The sequence below is a fragment of the Procambarus clarkii genome, chromosome 80, assembly GCF_040958095.1.
Source record: "Procambarus clarkii isolate CNS0578487 chromosome 80, FALCON_Pclarkii_2.0, whole genome shotgun sequence".
Lineage (NCBI taxonomy): Eukaryota > Metazoa > Arthropoda > Malacostraca > Decapoda > Cambaridae > Procambarus > Procambarus clarkii.
In genome coordinates, this window is record NC_091229.1 from 24,797,328 (window position 1) to 24,818,072 (window position 20,745).

Sequence of the window (20,745 nt, forward strand, 5' to 3'; positions counted from 1 at the left end):
CGACCAATGCCAGTACTTAAAATAACTCTTTCAGTGCCTGAGCCTAACCTAGCTTAATCTAACTTTGTCTAAGGTGCTGTCTCTGCCTTACCATTTACCTAATGTTCTCTCATTCATATAATTTCCTAAATAATCCATCAAGTCTCCATGCACTTATGCAAGCATCTACCTCAGTTTCATTGTAAAATTTTACTCTTAAATCTTATCTTACCCTATTCCATTTATATTTTAAATTTATTTGTATTGATCTATGTCATTTATTGAAATCAATTATTGATCTCATTTTTGTTCTTTTAATTAAGTTCATACTAATTATAAGTTAAAACTAAGCTAAATAAAATTTATTATCTTTAAGATTATTTTACGTTACAATTATCATTTGTCAAATTTTTTCATATATTCATCTTGACAGTCTCTACTGATTTTTTGTTCTCTCCACCAAACTTGTGTATCCTCCATGGCTATCTAGTGACCTTAATTCCACCTCTAATTGTTTCAATTCTTTTGTTTACTTGCATTTATTGTTGTGTTTTGCCATAATTATTCTCTAATATAGCAGACTCAATACTTTGTAAGCTCTTATTGTATTGTTATATTATTATATTGTTGTGTTTTGCTATAATTACTTTCTATTTTACAGCAGATTTGTTTTCATCTGTTCCTGTAATTGCTTATCTTATTGTATCGTGACATTCTTATCTATATTGATATATATTATCTATCTATTGTTACTTACAGTGTACCTGAGAGTACTTGTAAACAATCTACCTTATTTTTCTTTTTTGCTGAATTTGTTTTTGTATTGCTTAGTCTTGTTTATATTTTTGTTTTGTATGTCTATATCTTGTGTTTTGTATAGTCATGTTTATATGTTTTTTCTTTAATCTCATTTATTACCTAGGTTGCCTAGCCTAGCCATACTCCCTTACTCCATTCTACCCCTGTAAGCCCCTTTTGTGTTTGTTTGGTACAGTATTGTGTACATTTATTTTCCCTATTTTATAGCTTATTTCTACCTTGTAATTTGCCTTTCTTTCCTTGTTTTCCTGCAATCAGCTTTTTTTATGCAGTCAAGTATAGACCCAGAACTTAACCTCTTATCCACTATCTATGACAATAATCACTTTAATGATCTAAATTGCAGATATTTTGCAGCACATGATGTAAACAATGTATTAACTCATAATCACAATATCTCTGTAATCAATTTGAACGTTAGATCCCTAGGTAAACACTTCGATGATGTTAGTGCCTTGATTGAAGCTATTGACAACAAATTCTCTTTTATTATACTTACTGAAACATGGTTGAAAGAAGATACTACTCAACTCTTTAACATGCCTAACTACTCAGCAATTCACAACTGTCGTCAACTTCAGAGAGGTGGTGGCACTGCTCTTTACTACCACCAAGAACTAACATGCTTAAAAGAAATTAGAACTAGAGACTGCTATGGGGAGTATATCTTCGCCAGCTTCAGAGTCAAGGGTGCCGAGTCTGTCCTGTCTGTGGGTGCAGTTTATAGAATTCCTAACACTGATGTGTCCGAATTCAACTCAAACCTTAGAAATCTAATACTTGATAACAGACTGAACAAAAACCACCTAATTATCGCAGGGGACTTTAATATTGACCTCTGCGAGCCAGAACACCCTACTGCTGTTAGCTTCCTCAACTGTATGAATTCCTGCTTCCTCATACCCTTAATCACTAGACCTACTAGAATCACTGATAGCACTGCCACGACTCTAGATCACATCTGGACAAACATAACCTCTCCGCTTTTTTCAGGTATAATCACCGATAGCACTACAGACCATTACCCCACATTTCTCTTAACTAACATTAGCAAACCACCTCTTGAGTCAAGAGAGATACGTTTTAGACTACACAATGAAACTGCTATAGACAATTTTATAACTGCTACTGATAATGTCAACTGGGAGTCCGAGTTATGTAACATAGAGGACATCAACCCAGCAGTGCAATCTTTTCTTCAAAAAACTCTTAGCCTTTATAATACCCACTGTCCTATGCTTACAAAACAAGTCACAACCAAAAGGCTTAACAATCCCTGGCTTACAAAGGGAATACTTAAATCTATTAATAAAAAACATGACCTTGAGAAGAAGTATAGGTTAGGAATTGTCTCCAAAGAATTCTCAAAGAATTACTCATTATTGCTATCTAAGATAATTAGACGAGCCAAAACTAAATACTACGAAGATAAATTTACTCAAATAAAGAGCAACATTAAACAAACTTGGAGAACAATTTCGCAAATATTGGGATCAAAGAAGTCTTTAAATAACAAACCGACTCTCCTGTCTAATAACGATGGTCAGTTTTCAGCCTCTGATTCTGCTATTGAGTTCAATAGGTTCTTCTCTTCCATTGGTTCATCCCTTGCTAATGATATTCCATCTTCCAGTACTGACATTAAGGACTATCTTACAGGTAACTATCCACAGTCTCTGTACCTAAAGCCTATTAATTCCACTGACGTCAATGAGATAATCCTTTCCCTTAAAACCAAGTCTGGTGCCCTTGAGGAGATACCAACTTTAATCTACAAAAAAGCCTCCAGATCTTTAGCCCCTGCTATTGCTTTGCTCTTCAACAAGTCACTTGAACTCCAAACCTTTCCAGATATTCTAAAATAAGCGAGAGTAACGCCTGTCCACAAATGTGGTGATCTCACAGATGTTAACAACTACAGACCTATACCAATCCTGCCAAACTTGTCAAAAAATTTTTAAAAACTAATCTATAAGCAGCTTTACTCATATCTAGCCAAACTCAATATACTTAGCCCTTGCCAATATGGCTTCAGGCCCAAAAAAAGCACTAACGATGCACTTATTACTATGCTTAACTCGATTCATACAGCTCTTGATAAAAATGAGTTCCCTGTTGGGTTATTTGTGGACCTGCGTAAAGCTTTCGATACTGTCAACCACCAAAACCTTCTTCTTAAATTACATCATTATGGTGTCAGAGGACACTCCCTACAATACCTCAAATCCTACCTTACTAACAGGCTCCAATGTGTTTCTGTGAATAATACAATTTCTCCCACCCTACCCATCAACATTGGTGTTCCCCAGGGCAGCATACTTGGCCCTCTCCTCTTTCTCATCTACATTAATGACCTTCCAAATGCCTCCCAACACCTCAAACCAATTCTATTTGCTGACGACACAACCTTCATTTACTCCAGTCCTGATCCCCTTGTTCTAAATGCCACAGTAAATACTGAGCTAAATAAAGTCCATCTGTGGCTAACTGCCAACAAACTCACCCTTAACATTGACAAAACTTTCTATATTCTGTTTGGCAATAAATCCTCTAATCAAATAAATCTCAAAAAAAAACAATACCCAAATTTGTAACAAATTAGATGGCAAATTCCTTGGCGTTCTCATCGACCACAAGCTGAATTTCCAGGGACACATTCTAAACATATCAAAAAAAGTTTCAAAAACTGTGGGCATTCTTTCTAAGATCAGATATTATGTACCACGCCCTGCCCTGGTGACTCTCTATTACTTCCTTATCTATCCATATCTCAACTATGGTATTTGTGCTTGGGGCTCTACTACCCAAAATCACTTACGTCCTCTAATTACTCAACACAAAGCTGCTATTAGGACAATATCCAATTCTGGCCTCCAGACATCACTCGGTACCCCTACTCAAATCTCTGAATATGTTAGACATTAAGTCACTGCACATTCTCTCATGTGTATTATACATATATAAAACGCTAAACTATAATGCCAATCCTGATCTCAAAAGCTTCATAGAAGGTTGTAACAGAACCCATGAGCACCACACCAGAAATAAATACAGTTTTGATATTCCTAGAGTACGACTTAATCAAACCAGAAATGCTCTACAAATCAAGGGGCCCAGAATGTGGAATGACCTTCCCAACCATGTTAAAGACTGTACCTCTCTCAACCAGTTTAAGTTAAAAACGAAGCTATACCTAATAAATTCCCTGTAACCTACCTTACCCCTATGTTGTCAACCCATGTATGTTTTTTGTTTTTTTTGTTTTTCAAATCAACGCTGTTTGAATGTAATTTTCTGTAATAATTTGTAATTGTATTTGTGCTGCTTTTTCAACAATGTTCCCCCCTCTTTTACCTCTATTTTTATTTGTTCTCAACACATTTTGTTCTTTTTACCCATTAGTTTTAAGCTTTAGTCATTAATGTTTTTCCTGCCCGAAACGCTTTGCGTAATAGTGGCTTTAGGCATTGTATGTACTAGCTCTATCTATTAAGCCAACAAACTTTGTAAAATCTCTTTATGTATGTACCTTACCTAAATAAAAATTATTATTATTATTATATAGTATCCCAGTACTACCTCGTAGCGCCTTGGGGCTCGTAAACTGTTTACCGGATACTGAGTGAGGAATCGTCAATATCTATCAGAGAGAATGTTTGTTTGTTTGTCCGTCTGAGGCTGGGGCCTGATGCTTAGCGCTAGTCTAACCAAACTTTGCAGGGTGACCGGTCGTTTTCACGGGGCAGTCATAGGCAGATCACGGGGTCAAGCTGTAGGCCAGAAACGTTGGGAAAAGTGTTGATGGGTAGAGTGGTATTGATGGGCAGGGAAGGTGGTGAAGGGAAGGGAAGGTGGTGAAGAGTTGGGATGGGTGTAGAGGGTAGGGAAGATGCTGAAGGGAAGGCAAACTTGTGAAGGGTAGGAAAGGTAGTGAAGGGTAAGGAAGATAGTGAGGGAGACGGAAGATCATAGACCAAGCGGTGCACAGGGAGTGATGATGGTGACAGTGATGAAGACAGTGTTAGTGATGATGGTAACAGTGATAGTGACAGTGATGAGGGTAGTGTTTAGTGATGATGGTGACAGTGATGAAGACAGTGTTTAGTGATGATGACTGTGATGGTGACAGTGTTTAGTGATGATGGTGACAGTGTTTAGTGATGATGGTGACAGTGATGAAGACAGTGTTTAGTGATGATGGTGACAGTGTTCAGTGATGATGGTGACAGTGTTTAGTGATGATAGTGACAGTGTTTAGTAATGATGGTGACATTGATGATGGTGACAATGTTTAGTGATGATGGTGACAGTGTTTAGTGATGATGGTGACAGTGTTTAGTGATGATGGTGACAGTGTTTACTGATGATGGTGACAGTGATGAAGACAGTGTTTAGTGACGATGGTGACAGTGATGGTGAGTGTTTAGTGATGATGGTGACAGTGTTTAGTGATGATGGTGACAGTGATGAAGGCAGTGTTTAGTGATGATGGTGACAGTGGTGAAGGCAGTGTTTACTGATGATATTGACAGTGATGAAGGCAGTGATAGTGATGATGGTGACAGTGATGAAGGCAGTGATAGTGATGATGGTGACAGTGATGGTGACAGTGTTTAGTGACGATGGTGACAGTGATGATGACAATGATGAAGGCAGTGTTTAGTGATGATACCTTACCTTGAGGTTACCTTGAGGTGCTTCCGGGGCTTAGCGTCCCCGCGGCCCGGTCGTCGACCAGGCCTTCTGGTTGCTGGACTGATCAACCAGGCTGTTGGACGCGGCTGTTCGCAGCCTGACGTATGAGTCACAGCCTGGTTGATCAGGTATCCTTTGGAGGTGCTTATCCAGTTCTCTCTTGAACACTGTGAGGGGTCGGCCAGTTATGCCCCTTATGTGTAGTGGAAGCGTGTTGAACAGTCTCGGGCCTCTGGTGTTGATAGTTCTCTCTTGAACACTGTGAGGGGTCGGCCAGTTATGCCCCTTATGTGTAGTGGAAGCGTGTTGAACTGTCTCGGGCCTCTGATGTTGATAGTTCTCTCTTGAACACTGTGAGGGGTCGGCCAGTTATGTCCCTTATGTGAAGTGGAAGCGTGTTGAACAGTCTCGGGCCTCTGGTGTTGATAGTTCTCTCTTGAACACTGTGAGGGGTCGGCCAGTTATGCCCCTTATGTGTAGTGGAAGCGTGTTGAACAGTCTCGGGCCTCTGATGTTGATAGAGTTCTCTCTCAGAGTACCTGTTGCACCTCTGCTCTTCAACGGGGGTATTCTGCACATCCTGCCATGTCTTCTGGTCTCATGTGATGTTATTTCTGTGTGCAGGTTTGGGACCAGCCCCTCTAACATGTTCCATGATGGTGACAATGATGAAGGCAGTGTTTAGTAATGATGGTGACAGTGATGAAGGCAGTGTTTAGTGATGATAGTGACAGTGATGGTGACAGTGTTTAGTGATGATGGTGACAGTGTTTAGTAATGATGGTGACAGTGTTTAGTGATGATGGTGACAGTGTTTAGTGATGATGGTGACAGAGTTTAGTGATGATAGTGACAGTGATGGTGACACTGTTTAGTAATGATGGTGACAGTGATGGTGACAGTGTACAGTAATGATGGTGACAGTGATGGTGATTGTCGGAAAATCCGACACCATTTAATAATCATACAGATAATAGCTGTATTGTATAAACAAGTAACCCATAGAAAACGTAACTTGTAGTGGAATTACCGTCTAAAGAAAACGGGATATCATCACCACATACCATTATAAATTCACCAGCTATTCTGCTGGGAATTATTCTTAAATACATTAGTCTTTGGACTTTACCATCATAAAACATCTCATATAAATTAACTTAATTATCAATATTAAAGTAGAGTAAATGTGACCCTTCTATCACTTATTGACATCTGGACAATGTAAGCTAGGCGTCAGGAGGAGGAAGGGGGCAGACATTGTTTATACTAGACCAGAGGCACACGGGAGCAAATACGGCTCCTGTTAATTTTACTTGGACGTAGTGTTATGGAAACCAAAGGTGTACCATTATCAACACGCTGTCAACAAATCAAGTTAAGTGTTCTTCCGAAACCCATGTATCTTTCATTTATGGCCATTAATGTCATTATATAGGGTGAACAGGTTAGAGCACGTGGTAGCCTCAAACTAAAGGTAATTAAGCCAGGTCTTTAAGGTTCCATGTACAGTGTTTTCTCTGATATAGCTTGTCATATATAGGAATCTGGCTTTACAGCTAGCGCCCTTTTAACAGGTCAAGACGAGGAAGCAAGACTTTGTGCACCAGTTACTGGGTGATGGAAGCTACCTCAAAGAGAATAATTTGGTGTCTACACCCTAGTTATACCTGGTGGACTAACCTGCTGTACTATAAGATAAGGAACCTCTTCAATGTATGTAGTCTATTACTGTAGTTTGATTGGCTGCATATATATAAATTAATATAAACCCCCCCTAATGTGTAGAGGATCGATTTGTGAGATTATGAGATTATTGCAGAAATACAGTCCACTTATCATTATACAATTGCTATCGAAGTATATAAATTAACGTAAATATAAATTCATATAAATTAAATAAATATAAATCTCACAGGTCGGTTCCCACAGTGATAGTGTTTAGTGATGATGATGAGAGTGATAGTGACAGTGTTTAGTGATAATGATGACAGTGATGAAGGCAGTGTTTAGTGATGATGGTGACAGTGATGAAGGCAGTGTTTAGCGATGATGGTGACGGTGATAGTGACAGTGTTTAGTGATAATGATGACAGTGATGGTGAAAGTGATGAAGGCAGTGTTTAGTGATGATGGTGACAGTGTTTAGTGATGATTGTGACAGTGATGAAGGCAGTGTTTAGCGATGATGGTGACAGTGATGAAGGCAGTATTTAGTGATGATGGTGACAGTGTTTAGCGATGATGGTGACAGTGTTTAGTGATAATGATGACAGTGATGGTGACAGTGATGAAGGCAGTGTTTAGTGAGGATAGTGACAGTGATGGTGACAGTGTTTAGTGATGATGGTGACAGTGATGAAGGCAGTATTTAGTGATGATGGTGACAGTGTTTAGTGATGATGGTGACAGTGTTTAGTGATGATGGTGACAGTGATGAAGGCAGTGTTAGTGATGATGGTGACAGTGATGAAGGCAGAGTTCTGTGATGATGGTGACAGTGATGAAGGCAGTGTTTAGTGATGATGGTGACAGTGATGAAGGCAGTGTGTAATGATGATGGTGACAGTGATGAAGGCAGTGTTTAGTGATGATGGTGACAGTGATGAAGGCAGTGTTTAGTGATGATGGTGACAGTGATGAAGGCAGTGTTTAGTGATGAAGGCAGTGTTTAGTGATAATGATGATAGTGATGGAGACAGTGATGAAGGCAGTGTTTAGTGAGGATAGTGACAGTGATGGTGACAGTGTTTAGTGATGATGGTGACAGTGTTTAGTGACAGTGATGATGGTGACAGTGATGAAGGCAGTGTTTAGTGATGATGGTGACAGTGATGGTGACAGTGATGGTGGCAGTGATGAAGGCAATGTTAGTGATGGTGACAGTGATGACGGCAGTGTTTAGTGATGATGGTGACAGTGATGAAGGCAATGTTAGTGATGATGGTGACAGTGATGAAGGCAGTGTTTAGTGATGATGGTGACAGTGATGAAGGCAGTGTGTAATGATGATGATGAGAGTGTATAGTGCAGCCATGTGCGGGTACCCAGGTGGTCCGTGCTACAAGAGAGGCAGCTGCCACAGGCAGACCCGCATGTGTTCTCTCAAACACAAACTAAGGCTGGAAAATTGTCTCTTAATTTGACATATTAATTGAACTAAGTTCAATGAAGAATACAAAGTTTATTTGTATTTATACATCAATAAACTTATTTGTATTTCAATTTAAAACTTAAAGACAATCTTGCAACAGCGGACGAACGGCACATTTCTCCCCAAATCTTTGTTTCCAACAGCATGATGAGCCAGAAAAACAAGAAAATATGTTCCCAAAACTCATTATTTCCGTGCTGGTCGGCGCCTCAGTCACCCTTCTTGACCTGTGTGGAATCCGATCACACGCTTGTGTGACTTTCTCTCCTGGAGTGAGACGTTTGGCCGAGCCAATTACGGTGACGGGTGATTTAGCTCATGTCTGGTGTCTGCAGGAATGACTGCGGGTTCCCGTGGGAGCCTCGCCTCACTGCGGCCTTCCTCAAACTGTTTTACTCTGATGACAATGTATATATTTTTTCCTCCAGTGTGTGTGTGTGTGTGTGTGTGTGTGTGTGTGTGTGTGTGTGTGTGTGTGTGTGTGTGTGTGTGTGTGTGTGTACTCAGCTAATTGTACTCACCTAATTGTGCTTGCGGGGGTTGAGCTCTGGCTCTTTGGTCCCGCCTCTCAACCGTCAATCAACAGGTGTACAGGTTCCTGAGCCTATTGGGCTCTATCATATCTACACTTGAAACTGTGTATGGAGTCAGCCTCCACCACATTACTTCCTAATGCATTCCATTTGTCAACCACTCCAACACTAAAAAAGTTCTTTCTAATATCTCTGTGGCTCATTTGGGCACTCAGTTTCCACCTGTGTCCCCTAGTGCGTGTGCCCCTTGTGTTAAATAGTCTGTCTTTATTAACCCTGTCGATTCCCTTGAGAATCTTGAATGTGGTGATCATGTCCCCCCTAACTCTTCTGTCTTCCAACGAAGTGAGGTTTAATTCCCGTAGTCTCTCCTCGTAGCTCATACCTCTCAGCTCGGGTACTAGTCTGGTGGCAAACCTTTGAACCTTTTCCAGTTTAGTCTTATCCTTGACTAGATATGGACTCCATGCTGGAGCCGCATACTCCAGGATTGGTCTGACATATGTGGTATATAACATTCTGAAAGATTCCTTACACAAGTTTCTAAAGCCCGTTCTTATGTTTGCCAACCTGGCATATGCCGCTGATGTAATCCTCTTGATATGAGCTTCAGGGGACAGGTCTGGCGTGATATCAACCCCCAGGTCTTTCTCTCTGACTCTTGAAGTATTTCATCTCCCAAATGATACCTTGTATCTGGTCTACTGCTTCCTACCCCTATCTTCATTACATTACATTTGCTTGGGTTAAACTCTAACAACCATTTGTTTGACCATTCCTGCAGCTTGTCCAGGTCTTCTTGAAGCCTCAAGCTGTCCTCCTCTGTCTTAATCCTTCTCATAATTTTGGCGTCGTCAGCAAACATTGAGAGGAATGAGTCTATACCCTCTGGGAGATCATTTGCGTATATCAGAAACAGGATAGGTCCGAGTACAGAGCCCTATGGGACTCCACTGGTGACTTCACGCCAATCTGAGGTCTCATCCGTCACTGTAACTCTCTGCTTCCTATTGCTTAGGTACTCCTTTATCCACTGGAGTGCCCTACCAGTTACGCCTGCCTGTTTCTCCAGCTTATGCATCTGCCTTTTATGGGGTACTGTGTCAAAGGCTTTCCGACAGTCCAAAAAAATGCAGTCCGCCCATCTTTCTCTTTCTTGCTTAATCTTTGTCACCTGATCGTAGAATTCTATTAAGGCTTTAAGGCAAGATTTACCCTCCCTGAATCCATGATGATGGGTTGTCACGAAGTCTCTTCTCTCCAGATGTGTTACTAGGTTTTTTCTCACAATCTTCTCCATCACCTTCCATGGTATACAAGTTAAGGACACTGGCCTGTAGTTCAGTGCCTCTTGTCTGTCACCCTTTTTGTATATTGGAACTACATTAGCCGTCTTCCATATTTTTGGTAGGTCTCCCGTTTCCAGTGACCTACTATACACTATGGAGAGTGGCAAACAAAGTGCTCCAGCACACTCTTTCAATACCCATGGTGAGATTCCGTCCGGCCCAACAGCTTTTCTCATGTCCAACTCCAATAGGTGCTTCTTGACCTCATCACTTGTAATTTCGAACCTTTCCAAGGTCGCCTGGTTTGCTGCCATCTCTCCAGCGCCGTGATTTCTCCTTGTTCTATTGTAAAGACCTCCTGGAACCTTTTGTTGAGTTCCTCACACACCTCTTTGTCATTCTCTGTGTACCTGTCCTCGCCCACCCTAAGTTTCATCACCTGTTCCTTCACTGTTGTCTTCCTCCTGATGTGACTGTGTAGTAGCTTTGGTTCGGTCTTGGCTTTGTTAGCTATATCATTTTCATACCTTTTCTCAGCTGCTCTACTCACACTAACATACTCGTTCCTGGTTCTCTGGTATCTCTCTCTACTTTCAGGTGTTCTGTTATTACGGAAGTTCCTCCATGCCCTTTTGTTCAGCTCCTTTGCTTTCATACATTCCCTAGTAAACCATGGATTCTTCTTTTGCTTCTCTGTTTTTTCCCGTCGGGCCGGGACAAATCTGCTTACAGCCTCCAGACACTTTTGGGTGACATAGTCCATCATGTCTTGTACGAACTTGGTTCTGAGTTCTGTGTCCCATTGTATATCCCTTAGGAATTTATTCATCTCCTCATAGTTTCATTTTCGGTACGCCAGACCTTTGTTTCCCAGTTTTTTTTGGGGGGAGATAGTGCCTAGCTCAACCAGGTACTCAAAGCTCAATACACTATGATCACTCATTCCCAGAGGGGCTTCCAACTTAACTTCCCTTATATCCGACTCATTTAGGGTAAATATCAGATCAAGCAAAGCTGGTTCGTCCTCTCCTCTCATTCTTGTCGGTCCCTTGACGTATTGATTGAGAAAGTTTCTTGTTGCCACGTCCAGCAGCTAAGCTCTCCATGTGTCTGGGCCTCAATGTGGGTCTCTGTTCCCCCAATCTATCTTCCCACGGTTGAAGTCTCCCATGATTAGTAGTCTGGATCCGTTCCTGCTAGCCACAGAAGCTGCTCTCTCTATTATATTGATGGTTATCTCGAGATGATTTCGGGGCTTTAGTGTCCCCGCGGCCCGGTCCTCGACCAGGGCTCCACCCCCAGGAAGCAGCCCGTGACAGCTGACTAACACCCAGGTACCTATTTTACTGCTAGGTAACAGGGGCATAGGGTGAAAGAAACTCTGCCCATTGTTTCTCGTCGGAGTCCGGGATCGAACCCGGGACCACTCGATCACAAGTCCAGCGTGCTGTCCGCTCGGCCGACCGGCTCCCCAATATGGTGGCCATATTGTTTCTATCATATTCCTGTCTGGGTCTTCTGTTGTTCGGTGGGGGGTTATATATGACTACTACTATAATTTTCTGTCCTCCAGTTACTATGGTGCCTGATATGTAGTCACTGAAACCTTCTCAGTTCTGATTTACCATCTCTTGAAAACTCTAACTTTTTCTTATCAGCAAAGCTACACCACCTCCTCCTCTCCCTTCTCTCTCTTTTCTCACTACATAGTAGTCCTGTGGAAACACTGCATTTGTTATGGTTTTCGTTAGCTTTGTTTCTGTGAGTGCTATTATGTCTTGGTTTTCTTCTAGTGCCCATTCTCCGAGTTCACTTCTTTTATTTGTAATCCCGTCTATGTTAGTGTACATTGCCTTGAAGCTCACTTTCTTCTGTTTATTTTCCAGTCCCCTTCTGTGTGTGTGTGTGTGTTTTCTTCCCTAAATGTGCTTACAGTGTCAAGCTCTAGCTCATGAGCCGGTCTTAATAGCTGTTGTGTTGTATAATGCAGTATAGAGACTCCTAACCCTTTTGTTTTCCGATATTTCTAAGCAAGCTATTTATTGCATAGCATTTTCATTGTTTTGATTATTTATGGTATTGCCTATTTCTTGTATTTATTATTTATTGTACTGATTATTGTATTGATTATTTATTGGCTCAGCAACACATGAGCGTTGCTGAGTCACAGCAACTTTCCCCCGTCCCCTCGTCCTCCCTACCATTACCCCCTCTTCTCTGTCCCCTCGTCCTCCCCACCATCCACCACTCCCATCTTCTCGTCCTCCCCACCATTCTCCACTCCCTCGTTCGATGCATTCCCAAATAATCTGATGTTCCCATCCGAAAATTGGGAACATCAAATGATCTGATGTCCCCATCACTGAAATATATGAAATAATATATATTATTCCCATATAAGAAAAACTGTTAGAAAACGAAAAGAAAAATGTGAAAATAAAATCTAAACTATACTCACGAAATGAATGGTATTGTAAAATAACACAGCTCAATTCCAATTCAATGTCACACAAAATAATTAAATCAAAATGAAAAGAAATCGAAATCTATGAAAATTCCATTTGTCAATGCAGTCGGAAACATCGAAATGGAATAGTAACACATTTAGTATAGTGTGTGTTACTCTTACGTGCAACAGATAGTGCTGTTTCTTAAAAAAGAATGTTTTTACCTGTCACAGGTGTGTGGCATCCATACTTATACTTACAAAATGAACGATATGGTAAACAACACAGCTCAATTCCAATGCAGTGACACACGATATAATTAAATCAATATGAAAATAAATCGAAATCTATAGAAGTTCAATTTATCTATGCAATCAGAAACATTGAAATGGAATCATAACATATTTAGTATAGCATTTGTTGCTATTACATGCAGCAGATGGTGCAGGTTTAAAAGAAAAAGCATGTTTTTACCTGTCACAGGTGTGGCAGCTATATAGTAGGTATATAAACACACGCGCATATTTTAATGGAACGTAATGTCAAAATTTCAAAGCAATCGGCGAAGAACTTTTGGAGATTACAGCGTGTGTTGCTCTTACGTCCAACAGATGGCGTTGTTTTTCAAAAAAACACGTTTTTTCCCTGTCACATGTGAGGCATGTATATAGCAGGTATATAAAATTACGCTCCCATTTAAATGCAGCGTTGTGTCAAAATTTCAAAGCAATCGGTAAAGCGGTTTCGAAGAGTTCACTTACATGATAAACACTTGAAAAACACAGTTTTTCCTAAAAAGCATGTTTTTCCCCATCACAAACGTGATATCTATATAATATGTATATAAAAACTCGCTTGGACGCGATTGGATCGTTGCGTCAAAATTTCAAAGAAATCAGTGAAGAACTTTCGGAGATTGGGCGATTTTGAGCAAACGAACATTTACATATTTATTTATATAAATTAAATGGACTATATGAATAAACTGTATGAGCGAACTGTAATGAGATTTAATAACTTGTCAGATGTTTCCACTTCCACAAATTTTTGGGGTTGTCTTAATAATGCTCAATCCACCTTGTAAATTAAATATACGTGAATAATTTCAATGGTAAAAATTTATAAGTAAATAATTGTTATCGAGTTAGTAAACTAACTACAATATTATAAGTGAAGATTAATAAGGCTTAGCTGTCGAGCAGATTATTAGAAGTGCGTCTGACAGTCTCTCGAAATCAGTCAATTCCTAGCCTCAACGTGGTGGCGTCGTAGAGGCGTGATGCACACACTGAGGCGACAAGCTCCCGTTGGTATCCCTCCACGCTGTGGAGAATATCAATTATAACTCCTATAAAGTTAAAGAAATTTCAGCCAATCTCCATGAAAGGGATTAACTGTTTAAAGGAATTAAACGTACTCGGGTTAATTTGGTTGTCCTACGTCATAACGGCCGGGCATTCTAACAGTTAAATACGGCCATAAATACCTATAGAAAGTCAATTACCGACCAGATGCAACGTTCTTTTGTTGGATGACGCAAACAGAAACGTCTGGGAGTCGTAAATGAACGGATGATCCCAAATTAATGTGATGCTAATTAGCTGCCTTCACGGGATGTTGTTGAAATGAGTCTCGGAGAGCATGTCGCGCCCTCTACCTCCTCTCTCGGTGCTAGCCCAGGAATATCTAACAAGATATTACCGACGTCGTTTTACGTCTTAATAATATACTTCAGATATCATCGGACAATCTTCCACTGTTTATATTACTGGACCGAAGTGTCAGTAGTATAAAACACACATACCTATACGGTATACATGATGGGACTTTTTATACTAACCGGGAATCAGCTGATCGCGGCTATAGAAATTTCCACCGAGAGATGGAGGTATAATTTGTTTTAAATGAATTAAACCAATTTCCAATCAAAATTACCGTGCAAATTAAGCAGAGGTTAGACTGGGTTTAATTTGACTTATATAAGACTTCACCCCGTGAGGTGGAGTGGATGATGCAACAGCAGCCATAGATAGTAGGAGACTTTTGCCGTCCCTACGCTAAGAGTTAGTAATATTAATAGATTTAATTTCCTAACACAATATTTCTATCTTATCGTGCTAGGGGTTAATATTTGGGGTGTCGAAAATTTCCGATACATGGACAACCTCCGGAGTCATGAACAACCTCCTGGGTCATGAACAACCTCCGGAGTCATGAACAACCTCCTGGGTCATGAACAACCTCCGGAGTCATGAACAACTGTTACGGCCCTATTGGGTCGCAACTGGGTTCTTCTCTGATGTTATTAGAGTTTAGGTATCCGGCCCCATGTTAGTAGTGGCTTTCAAGGGGTGTGTTCCGTAACACAAGTAAATTAAAGGGAAAGGGATACAAATGAACTGCTTTTGTATATATAATCACCACCACCATAAATAAATATATAAACAGTCACACGGGGGGTATAAATACACAATGTACAGAATCGTCTTCCTCTGAAGACACAGGATGCTCCACGGCGCTCACGATGAGTAGCCCTGGTTCTCTTCTTCGTGGCCCACGATGAATCCTTTGATTCTCTCGGCGAATCTACCCCGGCCACAGGCCAGCCAAATCACAGACCCACTGGGTGCACCGTCGTGGAGGCCTTCAACCACAAATCCAGCCTGTAGCTGGCAGGTTCCGATCAGCTCCGCTGTGTAGGCCACTCCACGACCGATACTACAGTTGCGAGCCCTAGGCAGGAGCCTCGTTTGATTCCGCAGATCACTCTCCTCACCACAGTGGCTAGTCTCTTCCTCCAGCCAGCCCCCAGATAAGACGAATCCTGGTACTGCCACATCACAGGCAGGCTAACATACTCAACAGTGCCCGTCCGGGGGTGATTCACAGCTTCCTCAGAGCAAACTCGTGGAGAGACTATGGCTGCCTTGGGTAGACTGCCTCATCGTCCAATACAGCAGTCCCTGGTCGACTCTGTAATCAGACACATCATTAGTGTTGGGGACACTCTAGGGCACCTCACTTACAGGCTTAGACACAAACGTCCACCTATCCACTCCATAGATGGCGTTGCTGTCTAAGCGCCACCTCACTAGAGGTCAGCAGCGGCTATGTTATGAGCTGATCAAGACGGGAATCCAGCACCTATGGCCGGTATATCCCGTCCTCACTAGATGGTGCTGTCCATTTAGAGGGGGTTTAGGGAGCAGACGGGCAGATAGCGTTGTCGTCACTGCTCCGTGCTCGGACGCTGGACTCGGGTCCGTAACAACAACCTCCCAGGTCATGAACAACCTCCTGGGTCATGAACAACCTCCTGGGTCATGAACAACCTCCTGGGTCATGAACAACCTCCAAGGTCATGAACAACCTCCTGGGTCATGAACAACCTCCAAGGTCATGAACAACCTCCTGGGTCATGAACAACCTCCCAGGTCATGAACAACCTTCTGGGTCATGAACAACCTCCCAGGTCATGAACAACCTCCTGGGTCATGAACAACCTCCAAGGTCATGAACAACCTCCTGGGTCATGAACAACCTCCTGGGTCATGAACAACCTCCTGGGTCATGAACAACCTCCCAGGTCATGAACAACCTTCTGGGTCATGAACAACTTCCCAGGTCATGAACAACCTCCTGGGTCATGAACAACCTCCAAGGTCATGAACAACCTCCTGGGTCATGAACAACCTCCTGGGTCATGAACAACCTCCTGGGTCATGAACAACCTCCCAGGTCATGAACAACCTCCTGGGTCATGAACAACCTCCTGGGTCATGAACAACCTCCTGGGTCATGAACAACCTCCCGGGTCATGAACAACCTCCTGGGTCATGAACAACCTCCTTGGTCATGAACAACCTCCCAGGTCATGAACAACCTCCTTGGTCATGAACAACCTCCCAGGTCATGAACAACCTCCTGGGTCATGAACAACCTCCAAGGTCATGAACAACCTCCTGGGTCATGAACAACCTCCCAGGTCATGAACAACCTCCTGGGTCATGAACAACCTCCCAGGTCATGAACAACCTCCTGGGTCATGAACAACCTCCTGGGTCATGAACAACCTCCCAGGTCATGAACAACCTCCTGGGTCATGAACAACCTCCTGGGTCATGAACAACCTCCTGGGTCATGAACAACCTCCTGGGTCATGAACAACCTCCAAGGTCATGAACAACCTCCTGGGTCATGAACAACCTCCTGGGTCATGAACAACCTCCAAGGTCATGAACAACCTCCAAGGTCATGAACAACCTCCTGGGTCATGAACAACCTCCTGGGTCATGAACAACCTCCTGGGTCATGAACAACCTCCAAGGTCATGAACGACCTCCTGGGTCATGAACAATTAACCTCCTGGGTCATGAACAACCTCCTGGGTCATGAACAACCTCCTGGGTCATGAACAACCTCCAAGGTCATGAACAACCTCCTGGGTCATGAACAACCTCCTGGGTCATGAACAACCTCCCAGGTCATGAACAACCTCCTGGGTCATGAACAACCTCCTGGGTCATGAACAACCTCCCGGGTCATGAACAACCTCCTGGGTTATGAACAACCTCCTACGTCATGAACAACCTCTCGGGTCATGAACAACCTCCAAGGTCATGAACAACCTCCTGGGTCATGAACAACCTCCCAGGTCATGAACAACCTTCTGGGTCATGAACAACCTCCCAGGTCATGAACAACCTCCTGGGTCATGAACAACCTCCAAGGTCATGAACAACCTCCTGGGTCATGAACAACCTCCTGGGTCATGAACAACCTCCTGGGTCATGAACAACCTCCCAGGTCATGAACAACCTCCTGGGTCATGAACAACCTCCTGGGTCATGAACAACCTCCTGGGTCATGAACAACCTCCCGGGTCATGAACAACCTCCTGGGTCATGAACAACCTCCTTGGTCATGAACAACCTCCCAGGTCATGAACAACCTCCTTGGTCATGAACAACCTCCCAGGTCATGAACAACCTCCTGGGTCATGAACAACCTCCAAGGTCATGAACAACCTCCTGGGTCATGAACAACCTCCCAGGTCATGAACAACCTCCTGGGTCATGAACAACCTCCCAGGTCATGAACAACCTCCTGGGTCATGAACAACCTCCAAGGTCATGAACAACCTCCTGGGTCATGAACAACCTCCTGGGTCATGAACAACCTCCCAGGTCATGAACAACCTCCCAGGTCATGAACAACCTCCTGGGTCATGAACAACCTCCTGGGTCATGAACAACCTCCTGGGTCATGAACAACCTCCAAGGTCATGAACAACCTCCTGGGTCATGAACAACCTCCTGGGTCATGAACAACCTCCAAGGTCATGAACAACCTCCTGGGTCATGAACAACCTCCTGGGTCATGAACAACCTCCTGGGTCATGAACAACCTCCTGGGTCATGGACAACCTCCAAGGTCATGAACGACCTCCTGGGTCATGAACAATTAACCTCCTGGGTCATGAACAACCTCCTGGGTCATGAACAACCTCCTGGGTCATGAACAACCTCCTGGGTAATGAACAACCTCCAAGGTCATGAACAACCTCCCAGGTCATGAACAACCTCCTGGGTCATGAACAACCTCCTGGGTCATAAACAACCTCCTGGGTCATGAACAACCTAATGGGTCATGAACAACCTCCATGGTCATAAACAACCTCCATGGTCATGAACAACCTCCTGGGTCATGAACAACCTCCCAGGTCATGAACAACCTCCTGGGTCATGAACAACCTCCTGGGTCATGAACAACCTCCTGGGTCATGAACAACCTCCTGGGTCATGAACAACCTCCAAGGTCATGAACAACCTCCTGGGTCATGAACAACCTCCTGGGTCATGAACAACCTCCAAGGTCATGAACAACCTCCAAGGTCATGAACAACCTCCTGGGTCATGAACAACCTCCTGGGTCATGAACAACCTCCAAGGTCATGAACAACCTCCAAGGTCATGAACAACCTCCTGGGTCATGAACAACCTCCTGGGTCATGAACAACCTCCTGGGTCATGAACAACCTCCTGGGTCATGAACAACCTCCAAGGTCATGAACAACCTCCCAGGTCATGAACAACCTCCTGGGTCATGAACAACCTCCTGGGTCATGAACAACCTCCCAGGTCATGAACAACCTCCAAGGTCATGAACAACCTCCTGGGTCATGAACAACCTCCTGGGTCATGAACAACCTCCTGGGTCATGAACAACCTCCAAGGTCATGACAACCTCCTGGGTCATGAACAACCTCCTGGGTCATGAACAACCTCCTGGGTCATGAACAACCTCCTGGGTCATGAACAACCTCCAAGGTCATGAACAACCTCCTGGGTCATGAACAACCTCCAAGGTCATGAACAACCTCCCAGGTCATGAACAACCTCCTGGGTCATGAACAACCTCCTGGGTCATGAACAACCTCCTGGGTCATGAACAACCTCCAAGGTCATGAACAACCTCCTGGGTCATGAACAACCTCCTGGGTCATGAACAACCTCCTGGGTCATGAACAACCTCCCAGGTCATGAACAACCTCCAAGGTCATGAACAACCTCCTGGGTCATGAACAACCTCCCAGGTCATGAACAACCTCCCAGGTCATGAACAACCTCCAAGGTCATGAACAACCTCCTGGGTCATGAACAACCTCCTGGGTCATGAACAACCTCCTGGGTCATGAACAACCTCCAAGGTCATGAACAACCTCCTGGGTCATGAACAACCTCCTGGGTCATGAACAACCTCCTGGGTCATGAACAACCTCCTGGGTCATGAACAACCTCCAAGGTCATGAACAACCTCCTGGGTCATGAACAACCTCCTGGGTCATGAACAACCTCCTGGGTCATGAATAACCTCCTGGGTCATGAACAACCTCCAAGGTCATGAACAACCTCCTGGGTCATGAACAACCTCCTGGGTCATGAACAACCTCCCGGGTCATGAACAACCTCCCAGGTCATGAACAACCTCCTGGGTCATGAACAACCTCCTGGGTCATGAACAACCTCCTGGGTCATGAACAACCTCCAAGGTCATGAACAATCTCCTGGGTCATGAACAACCTCCTGGGTCATGAACAACCTCCTGGGTCATGAACAACATCCTGGGTCATGAACAACCTCCTGGGTCATGAACAACCTCCCGGGTCATGAACAACCTCCCGGGTCATGAACAACCTCCTGGGTCATGAACAACCTCCTGGGTCATGAACAACCTCCCAGGTCATGAACAACCTCCCGGGTCATGAACAACCTCCCGGGTCATGAACAACCTCCTGGGTCATGAACAACCTCCTGGGTCATGAACAACCTCCTGGGTCATGAACAACCTCCAAGGTCATGAACAACCTCCTGGATGTTCACCACTGCAGCAGCTCCTGTTTGATCTCCGGGTGGTGATGGAACATCATGAACACTTCACCATTACCTGCTCCCTCCCCAGCTTGGTCGGGTCGGGAAGCACCTGAGGTGGCTATACCCTCCAGAGTGTATACCTCAGGTGGTATAACCTCTTGGTTATACCACCTGAGGTATATATATTATCAGGTCGTGTGTACTCTCCATAGTACTCTCCCTTTGTGTGTGTACTCTCAATAGTACTCTCCCGGCATGTACCTGTTACCTATGATATCTATTACCCATCTCCACTAAGTGTCCTTGAGTACTATATGGAGTAAGAGTCAAGGTGATGAGTACGTACACTACCACAGTGAGTCAGGTGGGTTACTCAGCTTGCGTTAGTGGCTTTGTACACAAATTTTAATTCCTCTTACATATATAAATTATAATCAGCTCTTGTGCCAAGGCTGACTG